General features: G+C 39.7%; 1 pseudogene across 1 annotated transcript in view; it reads right to left on the bottom strand.

The window, feature by feature from the left end:
- Positions 1-16,476, bottom strand: part of LOC147306172 (uridine-cytidine kinase-like 1) — a 30,521-nt pseudogene extending 14,045 nt beyond the window's left edge. Inside the window, exons 1-14 of the transcript XR_015126642.1 lie at positions 16,387-16,476; positions 11,787-11,974; positions 11,475-11,581; positions 7,377-7,547; positions 7,066-7,137; positions 6,739-6,928; positions 6,576-6,637; positions 5,477-5,493; positions 5,172-5,270; positions 4,998-5,091; positions 2,923-2,985; positions 2,700-2,822; positions 2,367-2,474; positions 1,960-2,116 (exon numbers count right to left, since the gene is read on the bottom strand). The product of XR_015126642.1 is annotated as a uridine-cytidine kinase-like 1 (transcript). The remainder of the gene's footprint in view (positions 1-1,959; positions 2,117-2,366; positions 2,475-2,699; positions 2,823-2,922; positions 2,986-4,997; positions 5,092-5,171; positions 5,271-5,476; positions 5,494-6,575; positions 6,638-6,738; positions 6,929-7,065; positions 7,138-7,376; positions 7,548-11,474; positions 11,582-11,786; positions 11,975-16,386) is intronic.
- Between the last annotated feature and the right edge of the window lie 66 nt (positions 16,477-16,542).

Raw genomic sequence — 16,542 nt, 5'->3', positions numbered from 1 at the left:
TTTTCACTTTCTAATTAAACTCGACTCGCTTCCTACCTGCTTGAATCTAAACAACAACTGCTTGGACGGACATCAGTTTACACACACAACACTCAAACATTCAGGAGACTCTCGACTTCCACATATGTGCTCGGTTACAGTGATCAAATGAAGAATTTCTGGTAAAAAATCTGTGCTTCTACAGATATTCTGTTATCAGTTAGATGAATAATAAATCTTCCAACAATACACAAATGCTACAGAATAGCACCTCATTAAAGCATCTTGTTGTTTTAATTTTATGACCTTAACATCTAATTTATATCCACAAATGTTGAATTACACGTGATATATTATGACACCATCATGCTGCCTAGTAACCGCCTACCCACGGGCTTTAATGACCCATTTTGAGCATATAAAAACATCAACTACCCCTATTTTTTGTCTCAGTGTGATTAAAAATATCAGTTTGCATAAACACACAGACACAATACTCTATGTATATAAATACATATGAAGTTGCACTATTTGATTGAACCTTATTATGCAGCCCCAAGACTTGCTTCTTTCAAACTATACACATTTGACCCATAGTTCATAACGAGTCTAAATTGATAGGTAGAGATTTATGTTACATCTGCAGATTTGACTGAATGTTCACAACTACTAGCCTGCACAAGACTATCTGTTTTTTCCCCGGTAACTATAACATTTATAAACTTGTGCATTTCCCTGTTTGCATTTTCTTGCATGTGCTTTGACCTTAGAGGCCGCCATATGTTTTAATTCTTGTTCTTTCTCATTGAAAGAAAAAGTGCAGACCAAATTGTTCTTTAACTTCCCTTTTTTATTTAACAGCTAAACAATATCACCTCTGCAACTCTTTTGGACTCACTGCAGTCCTCGGCAAAGCTGAACCGAGACACTCCTGATTTTGGCTAAGCTGAATGGTGGGATCTCCAATATGTCCACATTCGGCACTGCTGTCCCTAACTGCATTTTCACACATGAACTTCAAATAGCATTGCTACGATCAGGCTGTGATCAGGTTTCCACAGCTATCTTTTCTGATGTGCATGCTTCAGGAAATAGTCAGCTTCAAACACACTGTCACTACTAGAAATACTCTGTGTGGATTAGGTGGGGTGCTGCCAGGATGGCGCAACTGGAGGCAGGACAAAGGATGACCACTCATTAGCAGCAAATGTACTAGACGATTAGCTAGACATTGGTGCAATCTGATACCAAATGGATCCTGTACTAGGGAGCAGGCAGATTAAAGACCGGCTAAAATGCAATGTGAGTGCATCGGACATTTGTGTTAACACTTGTCCCTTTATCAGGTAAGTGTGAGAAAAGTTTAGGACTGCAATGCCTTTAAGCAAATGAGTTTTATGAGATTTCAGGTGTAATCTTATACTTCCTATACCTGCAAAAAATTTTGTGCCATCACGTCTAGTACACCTCAAAAAACAGCTGCAGTATTTTCACTTGTATTCTCTGTAGGACAAGTTACATAATCACATGTAAGTATTTCTGTTTGTAAAGCTACGAGTGGGCCATCTGATGTTCACGTTGCTCACTCACTCAGTAGTGACAGAAAGAGAGGTTTGCTTCAAATCTAACATGACACAATCATAATATTACAAACTGCTGGTACAAGAAATTAAATTTGTCAACTAGAGAAACAGATGCTTATTATCTTTTTGTCTGCTGCTTTTTATTTCCTGCACAAAGCTAAAATCATGAACCCAACACCTGCACGCTGAAGGCGGTGTGGTAAGCTAATGAAGATTTATGAACTTGCATTAAATTTTTATTTTTATACGTCAGCTATAATTCAAAAGTTTTCTCCTGCTGACTCCAAACTGTAAAAAAAAATACTTCAGGTAAAATGTGTGCACAGGTAGGAACACAGGCCATCTGAATTTACAAGACAGTACGTGAAAGAATGAAAAGATGCATGGAAGTGCTTACCGATACCAGGAATTACATGTAAAAAATCATCCAGGCCCTTGTCCACAGCAGTGGTGATGATTTTGACCTTTGGGAAGGCATAGGCCACAGAGTGCACCCCGAGCTCTGCCATCAGCAGCGACACCAACATGATCTTATTCTCCTGCACCTCATGATCCTGCTCAGTCACACACATCACAGCAACAACAGTTAGTGGCTTCTTGATCACTTTAAGAAGCTCAGTAAGTGGAAAGGATACATTTGAGGTTTTCCTTGCAGGAATAATACAACTCAAACTGCACCAGAGAAAAAGAATAACATCTACTCAATGCCCACACAGATGGGTAATAAAACACATGTGACTGCCCAAGAGGAGAGGGTCCCTACTGCTGCCTTATTGCAGGGTAATGATGCTAATTTCCACCCACCAATAGGACTCGAACTGCCATCATGGCAGCAGCGCCGGTGGAGACTGTGCTGTCCATTAGGATGACATGATCTTCACTGATGTCTTTGGGCAGACGCAGGTAATGCAGCTGGTGAGGCCAGAGAGGAGGAGACCAGTTACCATGGTTACAAAAGCAGGAAGGGTAGTTACCACGGAGACACACATCATGTGGAAGGGAAAAAAAATTAAAAAACAATCAAAACATTTTCATCTTTTGTTTGATGTGATTTTTGAGACACACCCAGGAGCGCGTGAAGTCTGGAAAGCAAAGCACGCACATGGATTTGATGGTAAATGACTCATATTTTTCTACCTCTGGCTCGCCTGAGTCGAGGTTGGTCTGGATGAGGATCTTGCCGATGCGGACGTCCTTGCACACGGCCCTCAGGGCGGGCTCCATGGTCTCTCCTGCACGCAGGATCGACACACCGGTGATCTGAGGAGACGAGGCAGCAGAGCGAGCATGATGACAGAAACCCTGAGGTCATATTCGACTGGAAGCTAGCAAGACCTTGTAAAACAAGAACATCACTTACCCCTTTACCGTTGTAACTGCAGCCCTCGTAATCATGGCCCTGTGGGGTCTGAACTGAACACGGCTGCAAAGGCAGAAGAAGAAATGATGTTTTATTACACACCAAACACCCCACAAACAAACACACCGACATAAAAAAGTGGCACTAAAGAAAAAATACACAAATATAAACCTGATCTTTAACACAAACACTACATTTGCACAAGAGTTCTCAGATTTATTTATTTATTTATTTTTTGCTGTAATGAGTATCATAGTGACGTATTTAGTTTCTTTTTCAGTAGGTAATCCCTATGAATCAAAATCTCAAGCTTCACACACTCAGTGTAAGGCAGTTTTCTTTTTTTTTTCGTCACTCTGTGTGATGGCAGTGAAAACAGAAATCCCTGACATGGTCATCTCATGCACACAGCTCTAACTAGCAAGAAGCTTTGGTCCGCCCAGAAGCCACGCCCACCTGATATAAAAGATTTTGTTCACAAGGGGCAGCCAAGAGAGAGTAGCTTTGAAGATTTGAGCTGCACCTAGGCTCTTCAATCCCCTAAAAAAAGTTTATTTTTAAAATGTGAATTATGCAAAGCTACTAAAAGAAAATCCCCAGTGAAATTAATTGTTACTGTTTTATGTGACTGAGGAGAAGCTAATAATATCAGCTCATTATGCAGAAAGGTAAAGTCAGCAGATTTAGAATGTGAAGTATGAAACATGCCCTCTGGATAATATGACTAACATGCATGAGCTAACTGTGAAGGGGGCTCTAATGAGGTGCTTTACTCAGTAAGCCTAACAAGTTTTATTACAAGAGTTCGCATCAAAAAGGGCAGCTTTTCATTCCTCAATTCAACATTAATAGTGTTCACTTAGCTTTAACACAAGTACATTTTCAGAGAAATACAGAGAAATAATTATATGTTCTGTTAAGTGGTTTTGGTTGTTAACCGCTAGGCAAACAGTAGAAGGTATGAGGATGAAAAAAGTGAAAACAGGGTTGTCTGCAGTTCAGTGAATCAAAGATGTAATAAAAAAAAATCTTAAGAAAGAAAAATAATCGCAAAAAGCTTTACAGCTGTTTTGTCATGATAGAATATGAAGTGGTTTTCATACACAGTATGTGGAACATAACGCTATAGTTACAGACAAAACTTCTTATTTGCATGACAGTGACAGGCATCACTGAAATTTGGGAGCCGACAGGGTTCACCATGGCTTACTTTACTTTTTTAATTGATACAGCCGACTTACGAAACATGAAATGTAAAATTCAGATTATGTTTTAATAACATACTTAGTTTGACTATTTAAAGGAACACATGTATTGCACTTTCATACATCCAGCAGGCACATTGCAACTTTGTTGTTGTTGCTGTGTTTGTGTCCATTGAGGGGTGCAAAAAACTGCAGTTCCTTTAGTGACCACTTGAGGCTGGGTGCAAAAACGAGTAAATCCCCATACACTCCCATTTTAAAATGTCCAACTTTACAGCTTTAAAAAAAGCTTTTTGGGCTCTACGGATAGTTTTGACTCTTCCAAAAACTCTGAGACAGGTGAGTTTTTTATAAGTCACCCACCAGGATGATTGAGTAAAAGATGTGGCTGCGCTGATTTACAGGCAGCCAAACGGTACCTGTCAGACTCATCACAACACTTCGCTTCACTGTGTGTGCCGTTGGTGACTTTTGGAGCATTTTGATTGATAACCTGACTAATGTTATGGCTTGCTGTGTAGTCAAGAACATCCCAGTAGTTTGTTATTCAGGTTTGGTGAGTGTATTTAGGATTAATTATCTGGTATGTTGTTTCTCAAGCCCTTTTATCCATGCAAGGTAACTTGTGGCTCTAAAAAAAACCCAACACGGTGGGGGCCAAAACGCTAATGTTAAAGCTTCAAAATGCAGTCAGCTTGAAACCAAAACTATGAATTAAAATATGAGAAACTCAAGAGATTTGGAGGGAATTAATTACTGTTTTTTTGTTTGTTTTGTTTGTTTTAATCACTATGAGCAACTCTTTTCATGCAAGGGTAATCATATTAATAAAAAGTAATGATTCTAGATATTCAAACCAAGATTACTCACCTGAGATGGTAGAAATGTTAGAGCATGCTCTATGAGAAGCCGCATTAACCTCTTTGAGTAGAAGATAAACTCGTCTCGGCTGGTTTCTTTGTTCCTGCGGCGGAGGGAATCAAAACGTTTTTAAATTTCAAATTATAGGACTGCAGGAAGGACATCATGATCACATGTCACTACCTGATGATGGTGTGCAGGCCCCTGACCTGCGGCGTACTCTCGAGGACACTGAGCGTCTGGGGCAACGGCTGCGTCTGCTGGGCAGAGGCCAGGAGTGCCCTGAGACAAAGCAGATCAGATCAAAAGGTTTAACTTTGTTAGTCCGACACACTATCAGAGAAAAGAGATTCTGAGGCGGCAGGGAGTTTTCAGAGAGGGCAGATGGGGCACAGTGTGGAAGCCATAGAGGACACAGTTTGAATATAAAATTTCCAATTACAATAAGCCGGCCAAAGTCACAGAAGTGAAAATATGTATCAGCATACCTGACACTGAGTTCACGCTGCATAAAGGGAGGACAGAGAGAGACGATAAATGAAAATAATAGTAGAGGAAAAAATAATGTTTCAGAAGATAAGGATGGTGATGCTGTTTTTCCTATTTAAAAAAAAAAACCTTTTAATATCCTGCCCTGACACTACTAATGCAGCAAAAGCACACTTGGATAGAAAAACCAAAATGAAACACTTTCAGTCCTGGATCGGCCTCCCCACAGCCGGGACCTCAACACTACCGAAGCAGTGTGGAATCATCTTGACACAGAACAAAACAAAAGGCTGCCAAAATCCAATGAAGAGTTTTGAACGTCCCTCAAGAAGCTTGGAAAACTATTCCTAAAGAAAAAGCTTCAGGAGTTCAGGCTGTGCTCAAGAATAAAGGTGGTCACACCAAATATTTTGCACGTGCATGCATTAGAACTGTACAAACTCTATTTCTGCCTTATATACTGTATGTTTGCATGTTTCAATAAATCACTGCAGCTCTTTCGCATTTAAACACAAAAAAGATGAGGGACGGCTCAAGACTTTGGCAGAGTCCTGTATGATTTTAGTTGGTTTCCTTCTGTCTTTGCATTTTGATAACTAAAATCGACATTCACATCTAGTCTTTGTTTTTCGTTTTAGTTACTGAGTACATTTCTTCCTAATTATTTTTTTAATTGAATAGATAATTTATTAAAACAGCAGGGCACTGAGGATTTTATCATATGTGACTCAAACACATATACTGCTTTTACTGGTTTCAGAATGAGCCACATTCGACTGATTCAGCATGTTCATCACAATAAAGGAACATGTCATCCACTACAACTGCAGGACTTTTCACTGGCTTTTGAACAACAGTAGAGGTCACATGGCTACACACATAACACTTGTAAAATCAACAAATCTCAGGTTTTGTGTTTTTAATTCAGTTTGCTGGCAATATTTTTCAAAGTTAAAGGGTTAAAAATGTGAAAGCTTGCTCGATGTATTTTCTTCTGATGCCACTTATCCCACAAAGAATTGGAAGTCTGCATGTTTCAGCCTTCAGACACATGGTGGCACCATGCTCTCAAGTATACGGAGCGATTTGGTGACTCACCTCCTCCAGCTGGCTGTGAACATGCTGGACAATCAGATCAATGGCCACCATATTCCCACCACCTTGGAGGGAACAAAAAGCCGAGAACAGCCAGTGTTAACAAATATGTCCAAACATTTTAGTTTAGGTGGTCTTTAGGAAAGACGAGGTCTGTCTGACTCACCTCTTGGTACAACAATATCTGCCAGCCTCATGGTGGGTTCGATGTACTGCTCAAAGGCTGGTTTCACAAACTTGTTGTATTGCTTGATTACGCCTTCAATGTCCCGTCCACGCACTGTGATGTCTCTGCGGAGCCGGCGGACGAGCCGAATGTCTGAGTCTGCGTCCACAAAGATTTTCATATCCAGGAGCTGCAGGTGCGAAGAGCCAACAGTTCAATAATGTTCATTTCAGCCAAGCAGCTGCACAAACAATTCCTGGTGATGATTAGTCTGCTTCACTCAAGAATTCTTCAAAAGAAAGGAAATAAAAGAATGCACTGTCTTACCTGAAGAAGCTCTTTGTCTGCAAAGGACATAATTCCTTCAAAAATGATCACACTGGCACCGTACACATTTTTCTGCAAGAAGAGGAGGGAAAGTCGAGTCTTTAAAGAAGAAAGCAGTTGTTTGAGCTTTTATAAGATTAAAGGTGCAGTGTGTCACTTTGACACATAGTTTTTAAAAATTTAAATTTCATTTAAGTTTAATACATTTTCAGCTTTGAATGCTGCCTCAACACTGGGGTTCTTTCTGGTCCATCTCATCTTTGGCATAATCAACACTGAGGTTCCTTTAAAGCAATAAAAACCAAACTCACCCAGTCTTTATGTCTCATGTGTGTGGTGAAATCATACACCGGGATCTTCACACTCTTGCCCTGCTTCAGTTTTCTCAGGGTGGAAACCAGCAGCTCAAAGTCAAATGCTCCCGGGTGGTCAAAGTTGTAGTCGTTCTTTGCGGCCAGAGCCTGCTCCTCGGGGGATAAAACCTGAAAGACACAAAATAAAGATGAATTTCAGAGGATCTTCCTCATTAACTTGATTAACTATTTAAAGATTTTAAATGAGGGTTTATTTTATCATTTAGATCAGCTTATTACCACAAATATGAACCATTAAACTCCTGGGCTGAAAATGCAGTTTTATTATAATGCTAACAACTGCACTTCTTCTAATGGCCAATGACTTCTTTAGGCTCTGCAAACAAGTCAGTCCTCATAGACTCCAAAGTTAAAATACGGAACTTGACAGAATTCAAATAATGTTTTAACTCTGGCACAAAACACAGCTTTGATGTTTTAAGTTAATGTACCCATTTGTGACAAGTGTAGTGAGGGTGAATTTTTCAAAAACTGACCCGTTTATCCTTTGCTAACGCCTAAAGTTAGGAACGTGGACCATCTGACTGAGACTTCATTTCAGCTCAGCCAGTCACTGAGATGGACGTCTCAATTGCATTGGTGCCTTCTTATTAATGCAATTATCTGACAAAAACTACAGATTGCTGTGTTGTTAATTGTAACAGCAGATTTTCTTCTGTGAAGTTGTGTTATTACTTTTAGATTATATTATTAATTAGCTGATACCTTTGTCTGTGAATGCAGAAGAGAGAAGTAAGACTTCAGCATACCTGATTTTGTCTTAATTTACTGATCCCACTAAACATTGGACGTCGGATAGACGTTCAGATCTATATTGGGTCCGTTGGTCAACAACTAGTTCTGGACAACTACACACAACCAAACTAGGTCTACAATTTGGACGTCCAACCATGACCCAGCTTGGACGTCAACATTTGAACTTTGGACTTCATCTGGACGTCTATGATAGGTGCAGGAAATTTATATGATTAATAAATGTAAAGGTAATAATAAAGGTGTAAACAAAAATCAACTGGTAGCCTATCCTCCTGACTACCAGCAATGCAAATTTGTCCTCTGTAGAGCACCTTTCTAAACCTGAATATCTCCCATGCACTGCATACTACAGAATTGCCTCCTTTTGGTATCTACAGAGGACATTTAGGGCTTTCCAATGATACCAAATGTGAAGGGGTGGAGCTTTGGGAACTTTAGTTTTTTCATTAAGGAACATGGCGGCCATCGCTGCAAGCACATTTTATGGGAAGAAGAAAAGTAAGTGCATAAAACTTCTTATTGAGCAATTTTTAGCTATAAATGTTGTTAACATATTTTAAATAAGTCTCTTAATAACACGTTAAAACATAGTATGCTTAATTCTAACTTCATTTTAGTATAGTATTGAAGTGTTTAAAAAATGTCCACAAGATGGTCTAAGAAAAACAAAAGGTTTGTCCATGTGCCAAGTCCACTGGCAATTGCTGAGTACACTACCAACATAGGTGACGTGGACCTTGTTGCCGAATGTTGAGTTTCTACAGGATGGTCTCTCGCACTCAGAAATTGACAGTATGTGCAGTTCTCTACTTTTTGATCTGGCAATCACCAACTCATGGCTTCAGTATAGCAATGACTTGCAGTTTTGGGGGAAGAAACCACTACAGTTCCTTGAGTTCAAACTTCTCCTTGGTGAAGAGTTGAAGCAAATATTTGCCATCAAAGTTCATTTTTACATGTTTTGCCTTCCAATGTCCTCTGCAGTGGACATGTGATATCTAAAAAATGTAAATTTTTTTTTCCCCAAAAAATTATTTCAGTCTTCTAATTACCTTACAAACATTGGGGGATTTAAAAATTTTTTTGATTGGACAACATTTTTTTTCCTGGTAGTCAGGAGGCTATAGAAAACATGTCCTCCACCCTCTGGACACACGGGACTAAAAAGCCTTAAGATGCAACGAAAAAAAATGGCGTGTAAAATGTGTCTAAGTTTGACGTTGAAAAGTGGTCCACAATGACCACATCGGGACTACAAATAGACTGTACACGAAGGTCCTATGGACATCAACACTACATGTTCAGTAGATGTAGAAAAAAAAGACGTTGCCTGTCATTACAAAACAACTCCTTCAGTGGCCCAAAATTTGACATCCAAAATTGACACATAAAAGACGTCACTCTGATGTCACTTTGTATAGTGGGAAGATTTGATGATGTTGATGAGATGAGATAGCCTTTATTTGCCCACAACTGAGATGACAGACCTTGCCGACCGTGGCATAAAGACGGGAATATTATTTACTGGGCTCAAAAATCCAAATTTAATAATCAATGGCACTGATTTAATGCTGGATGGCAGGGGTGGTGGATTAGCTCAATTACCATTTGGAAAGTTAGTGGTAATTAACATTTTCTATGTATTTTATTTACGAAATAAACTAACTAACTACAATTTTTCTTTTACTGATCTTTTAAACTCTACAAGACAACAAACATTTGCAGTTTCTAAAATGTTGGACTCTATCAACAAAAGATGAAATTATACTTTTGATACATCTTCTTGGCTAAACCACATTTTAAGATGTTAAACCTGATAACAGTTTATGTGATTTATTCAAAATGATTGGTTCGTGTCTCTGTGATGGTGATGAATATTTTTTTTATTATGTGGTTCTGAACACTGGGACAGAAAACATAAATATTAACATTTCTCTTTGTAATTTACTAACTTAAGATTTATTTATGTGACAAATTTAATTGAGATCAAGAGTTCCTTTGCAGCAGAGCAAATAGTTACACTCTTTCACTCAAAAAAACACAAAAATAATTGGAAACATGAGCAAGATTTAAAGTCTTATAGAGGACTGAACATCTCTGCTTATGAGTGTGCGGCTTACAAGAAAAAAGTTGGTCTGAGGAACTTGTTATGACTCTCTATCTGTAATGATTATGTTTTCCCAACTGATCTCAACTAAAGAAGTTGAGTCTATGAAAACAAACACAGATCACAGATCAGTGGGTGCTTTCTGGACTGTTGACTGTGTAACTCACAGCTGGTGAGAGCCGTAGCTGTCTGCAGTAATGAATAGCACGTGACGCTGTGGTAGAGCGCATCCAGTGGTTTATAGCATTAGCGACAGCATGAACCTACAGGATAGGTCCATAATCCTGTGTAGACAGTATGGTGGATCGTATAATGACTTGTTTTGGCTTGAGCATCAAATGGGAACTTTCTGTGTTTGAACAAGATGGAGGACAATCTACTGTCTAAACAAAATATGCAATGTTTCTGCACTGTATCAGTTACATGCCAGTTTAGAGCATGGATGGAAATTTTCAATTAATCTGACATCTTTTCTGAAGATTTAACAAACAGCCTAATATGTTGGTTTCCTGTTGGGACTCAAATTGATTACCTCTACCAAGAAAGTTATGCGATTGGCTCTGTTTGTTGTCAGGATTACACAAAAAGTTCTAAAACAAATTTACATGAAAATTTTATTAGTGGTGTAGCTTAGTTTCACCTAGAAATATGGATTCAGGGTTTTGTTAATGAGACTTCTTTACACATATTAAAATAAAAAGTGAGAGATATACTTTTGGATCCAGAAACTCAATTCACAAAGGCTGTGGAGGGAATCTTTAGTCTTGGTGGAAACCTCAAACTCTTTCTTGTTTAGTATACACTGGGTGATTTAAATGAAGTTTAATTGATGTTCTTACAGTGCATTTTGTTCCAGGTTCCGCCTAAACAGAAATATGTTACTCCATTGTTCTCTGTTCCTTTTCCCCTGCAGGTCTCTGTAGGTTCATTTTCACTGCTGCGGCACATGAATAGTCTGTCATTCGAAGGCTGTAATTTTAAGGCAAAACCACAACCTCTTATTAAATCAAGTGACAGCAGTACAGTGATTACTTCGAGTCTGTGATGGAAAAGCTCCTAAGATTACCGAAAGATTTTCTCTGCACATAGATCATTTCTTCCTTTAACAAGCCAACAGATAATCTGTAATAATTACCAAATCGATAAAGACAAAAAACACAAACAGGCATCACCTTGTAGAAAGAATCCATCGACAGTAGCACAACCCACGGCACATCCAGGGCCTCAATGATCTTATTGGCTACGGTGGTCTTCCCTGAGGCACTGCCCCCACACAGCCCTGCAGATCCACACAGCATTTCAAAGGCCCATTATTTGTGTTTTTCAGAGTGTGTCTAATGCTGTCTGCTGGTATGCATGTGTGATAGCACTAAAATGTTTATGGGTATAATATGAGAGAATAGGACATTAAGGACAGCTTCTGCAGCTCAAAGCCACGACTTGGCAGTCTGGAGGACCAACAACATCATCAGTGAGTGTCGTACCAATGACAAAGGCCTCTTTTGACTGAGCGCCGTGCTCGTCATACCAGGGCGGGCGGCCAGCGGTGTAGATGGTGCGTGTGCCTGTGCGGAGCAGAGGAGGCTCTGTTTTACTCAGCGAGGTAGCGCTCTTCCTGCGAGGGGCCCCAGCCGAGGGCAGGAGGCGGTCCAACGAGTCCTCCCCGCTCCCACTGCAAAAACAGCAAACAGCAGGGCAGGTCACAGCCTGAACAAACGATCCATGGAAGGAACAGGAAGGAAACTGTCACAGCTAGGCCTATGGAGTTATTATAGCAAATGATGTCGTCTGCATTCTCTGATTTCTAATGCAAATGTATATTTATTTTGAAAATACTTACTGGGCTTTTCTGCATGATGCAGCTAATTTACAGTCACACACAGTGCTAACACTAACATCACTAACACGTATTTTTTTGTGCTTATGGTCTTAAGAGTTAAAGGTTAGCTAAAACTTATGGCGTCTTCAATAGAGATAGATGGATTGAATTGATTTGGTCTGTATCTTTTGACTTATTTAAGCTAGCTTACTAAGTCTTAATGTAGTAAATAGAGGACATCTTGGGCTTTCCATGATATCTCATGTTTTTGGGTGGCCTCTCTTAGCTCCAAAGAGGAAGGAAATCACAAAAAAAGTTAAAGTTCCTCAGTTCTCAGGAGGATATTTTAACTAATTGTACAGAAGCAACTCAAATTTATGCTTGAATAGAAATGCAACTGGCCCATATACACATACATGTACATTCATACCTACGCATTCATAGGAATACAAACAAACACAAATTAAATTATACATTTATACATATTAAAGTTAATTAGTTCTTTTCTTCCAATAATTCTGAATTTAGAAAGCATTAAATCTGTACCATAGCCAACCATCCTTAAACATCCTGTTTAAATATTTTACTAAAAATGTGGAGCTCATGGTCAAAAACAACAACAGAAAGACACAATTTCTAGAATGCCAACACCTGCTGTGCAAGCAGAAAAGAGTTTTGTCCCTTTACGCAAACACATTACTGTTTATGAGCTCTGCTGTTGATCACAGAGGATGTAAAATCTCATATCCACATCCAGTTTTTCTGTAATAGCAGTTTAAGGACATCTGCTGCACTTTTGACTGCATGACATTTTGGCACAACTTTAAAAAAAAATACAACTTTCATTACAATACAAATCAAGAACATTTAAAAATGTAACCCAGAACTTTTCTGTCTATCTGAGCACTCTAAGCACTTCATACAACATGCCTCATTCACCCGTTCTTTTGTATGTAAGTGCTTTCTAGCTAACGTTCTCACACATTCATACTCAGGCTGATCAGAGAGGAACTTGGGGTTAGTATCTTGCCCAAGGACTGGAGGAGAGTGGATTCTCACATTGCAAGAAATCACAGCTTTTCTTTGTATACGGTTACAGTAAATGTGAAGTTTAGACTATTCCTCATATATAACAAGACATATTAAAGTGAGAGGGTCTTGTGGCTCTGGGGTGTTTTGCTGGTAGGTTTTTTAGGTTTGCTTTGACTAAAATTTCACTGTTGTGACTGCTCACCTTTATTCTTTGAGGAAAATCTCTATCCTGATGAGAAGGAGCTCTTTCAGTACTAAGATGATATAAATCATATGCTCTGAGATTTACAGGAACCACATTTAAACATAAGTGAGCGTTTCTGGGAGACTTTACACTGACAGTTTGTGCCACCATAATTAAGAAGAATGGCGTTTCATCCCTCCAGTGAAGTTCTGAGTCTTCAGGAATTACACATATGAATTACTGGAGCTTTTCTAGCATGGTGGTATGAGAACACTTTATTAACATAAAGAGATAGTGGTTTATAGTAATGTATACTTTATTGATCCCCGTGGGGAAATTCTTCTCTGCATCTAACCCATTCTCTCAGTGAAGCAGTGGGCAGCCATTGGGCACCCGGTGAGTAGTGTGTAGGGACGGTACCTTGCTCAGGGGTACCTCAGGGTAGCCAGATTCGAACCCCAACCTTCCAATAATGGGGCCAACACTCTACCTACTGAGCTATCCCTGTCCCTACATAGGATGGAAATTTGCTACTACTGTTGTGCATTTTACAAATACAGAAATAAACATGCTTCAAGAAAGTATACAGCCGATTAATCCACAGTGAATACTGTTCCGGCTCCACCTCAGCAAGCTGAGAGTTTGAAAAGCTAACGTCACTGTACGCTCAAGATAGTGAATGCCAAGTTGATCCATAGGCATTTGTGCACATAGATAAAAAGTGTGCGTGAGGGTGACTGCAGCTTGTAGTATAAAGGCATTGTGAGAGCTCAGTAGGAGTGGAGCTGTATTATTGTTATCGTAACAATGCTATAAACACATGCTGTGATTCTTTCTCTTCACTATTTTAAGTTCTGATACTGTAGCCACAAAACAAAAGCTTTAAGTTACATTGTCATTTCTTTTACGGTTATGGTGCAGTACTGGCATAAAGAATATGAATACTGCTTTACCTATAGTGTAGTAGTAAGACTGTAAGGTAATTTATTAGGTACACGGCAGCTTAGATTACAGTGATTTAGATTAGGCTCACATCACCGTTAACTATGGAACATGGAAAAGTCAGCTTAGCTTTTGCGTCATGCTCTCTGGGGACTCTTTCTGGACTTATACACTCCCACAGGCAATAATTAGAAACTAAATCGGTACCCTGCTTGTTTTGGATGTGATGCACTACTACAGCGCATGCATACTAAATGGGACAAATCTTGAATGGAAGTGAAGACTAATGAGTGTTTTGCATATTCGAGGTCATTATAAATGTGCAGTAATGACACATTTCAAGCAACCCAAATAAACCCAGCTCTCACACCAAATCACTGCAAACTAATCCGGATACGGCACTCCCTCTGACCTGTCAACAACCCCTGGTTGCAGACTATTTATAGCACTCACACATGTATCCACAGTGTGTATGTGAGCTTTGTTGGGGGAAAACCAGCAGGGTGTCTGTGTTGAGAGAAAACAACAGCAGCAACACTGCAGTCAGCCACATCTTACCTGCGGTCAGACCTCAACGACCAGCAGCCGGAGATTCTGGCTCCTGTGCAGTCCAGCAGAGTCATATCTGCTTCGGACGACAACCTGTTACCCTCCAGCTCACCCGTCACTGTGGCAACCTCCCCAAAAACAACAGCAAGCGGCCCTCAGCACTGACCGAGGCCGTGAACGTGTTAAATACAGGTCTATTTCTAGTCTGTTTTCACTTTGTGCATTCACACGTCTGTGAAGCCTTAATCATCTGAAAAATCTGCTCTTCTCTCCGTGTCCTGCTTTCTCTCTCTCTGCGAGAGAGTGAGTGACAGCGTCTAAGAGGATCACTGTAACACTGACAGCAAAGAGCTGCTTGGCTGGTATTAATAGAGCCACCTCTAAATAAAAAGAAGCCATGATGGATGTCTTCTTATAATTAAGAAGACAAAATAATTTCCCCCAGGGATCAATAAAGTATTCTGATTCTGATTCTGATTCTGTTGATCCTTCCTTTCAGTTCACCGACCTGATCAACAGAAACACTAGAAAACCAAATGGGGCAAAATGATTTCTTATGATACACGTCATGTGAGAAAACAGCGAAAACTGTCAGTCTCAGCCCTTACAGAGGGAGTTCGGCTGACCAACAACCCAAAGGACAAAGACAGAAGACAGACAGAAAACTGAAAACTGTAAAAATCATTCGTTATCATTCGTTATCTTCAATATCGCTTCACCATTCTAATGCTTATGGTGTCTGACCACTGGGTTGAGTTTTGAGTTCTTTAATATTCGTCTTTACGATGAATCTTGACACTGAGTCTTTGTTGGCTGTTGTTATTTGATCGTTATTCTTGTTTTTTTTTGCGTTTTAATTTTTATTCTGTCCATTATCATGTCACGTGTCCCGTCACAAAGCTCAAATCACCTCAAACTTGTTTCATGAACATGACCATGAGTTCACTGTACTCACAGTCACCAGATCTCAATCTAATAGGGCACCTCTGAGATGTGCTGGGACAGGAGATTTGCATCATGGATGTGCAGCTGACAAATCTGCAACAACTGTCTGGCGTGTAGTACTCTGATTACATTCATAACAGGCTAAAATAAGTTTAACGAGCGCCACCTCAAACTTCTCCAACAGAAAAAATGATTAAGGTATTACTTCCTTGCTAATGTTTGTAATAAAGCTTGAAATGCAGAGGTTTATTTATGATCACAGATTGAACTCGTGACTTCAGAGACTGTGACGCACGACTGTGTCAGCATGCAGCTCACCTATTTCTGAAGCGCATTTGATGCACCTTCATCCCCCATCGTGATGATACTGATCAGTTAATAACTAACTAACAGAGACAGGGTTTAACGGAATGGTGTGTAAACATCTGTTTATAGGGGGTGAAGGAAGGAGGAGGAGAGGAGAAGGGGCGTCAGTGTGGTTAGCGTTATACAGGACGAAGCTGCTGCGGACTATAAAAATGTGAATAAAATAAAATAAAATAAAAACTGCATTAATTATTTCAGGATTCAAAAAAATTCAAACACAGGTAAAAATACTGATAGCATCGTGTACCTGTCCGAGCGGGACGTCATTATTTTTACCGCACTTCGCCTCCGCTGGGATCCTGAGACCTCGGAGCCGGTAGCGGCTGGTTAGAGCCATGGATAGTTTCTTCGTAGCTGTGCGGAGGGATTGTGGGTAATGTAGTATCTTACCCAGGCAAAGGAA

Source organism: Aulonocara sp. 'chitande type north' Nkhata Bay, linkage group LG20 (genome assembly GCF_057382095.1).
Source record: "Aulonocara sp. 'chitande type north' Nkhata Bay isolate Kocher_YH1m ecotype deep benthic linkage group LG20, A_spYH_male_GT1.1, whole genome shotgun sequence".
NCBI classification, from domain to species: Eukaryota; Metazoa; Chordata; class Actinopteri; order Cichliformes; family Cichlidae; genus Aulonocara; species Aulonocara sp. 'chitande type north' Nkhata Bay.
This window is presented reverse-complemented; position numbering and strand designations above follow the sequence as displayed.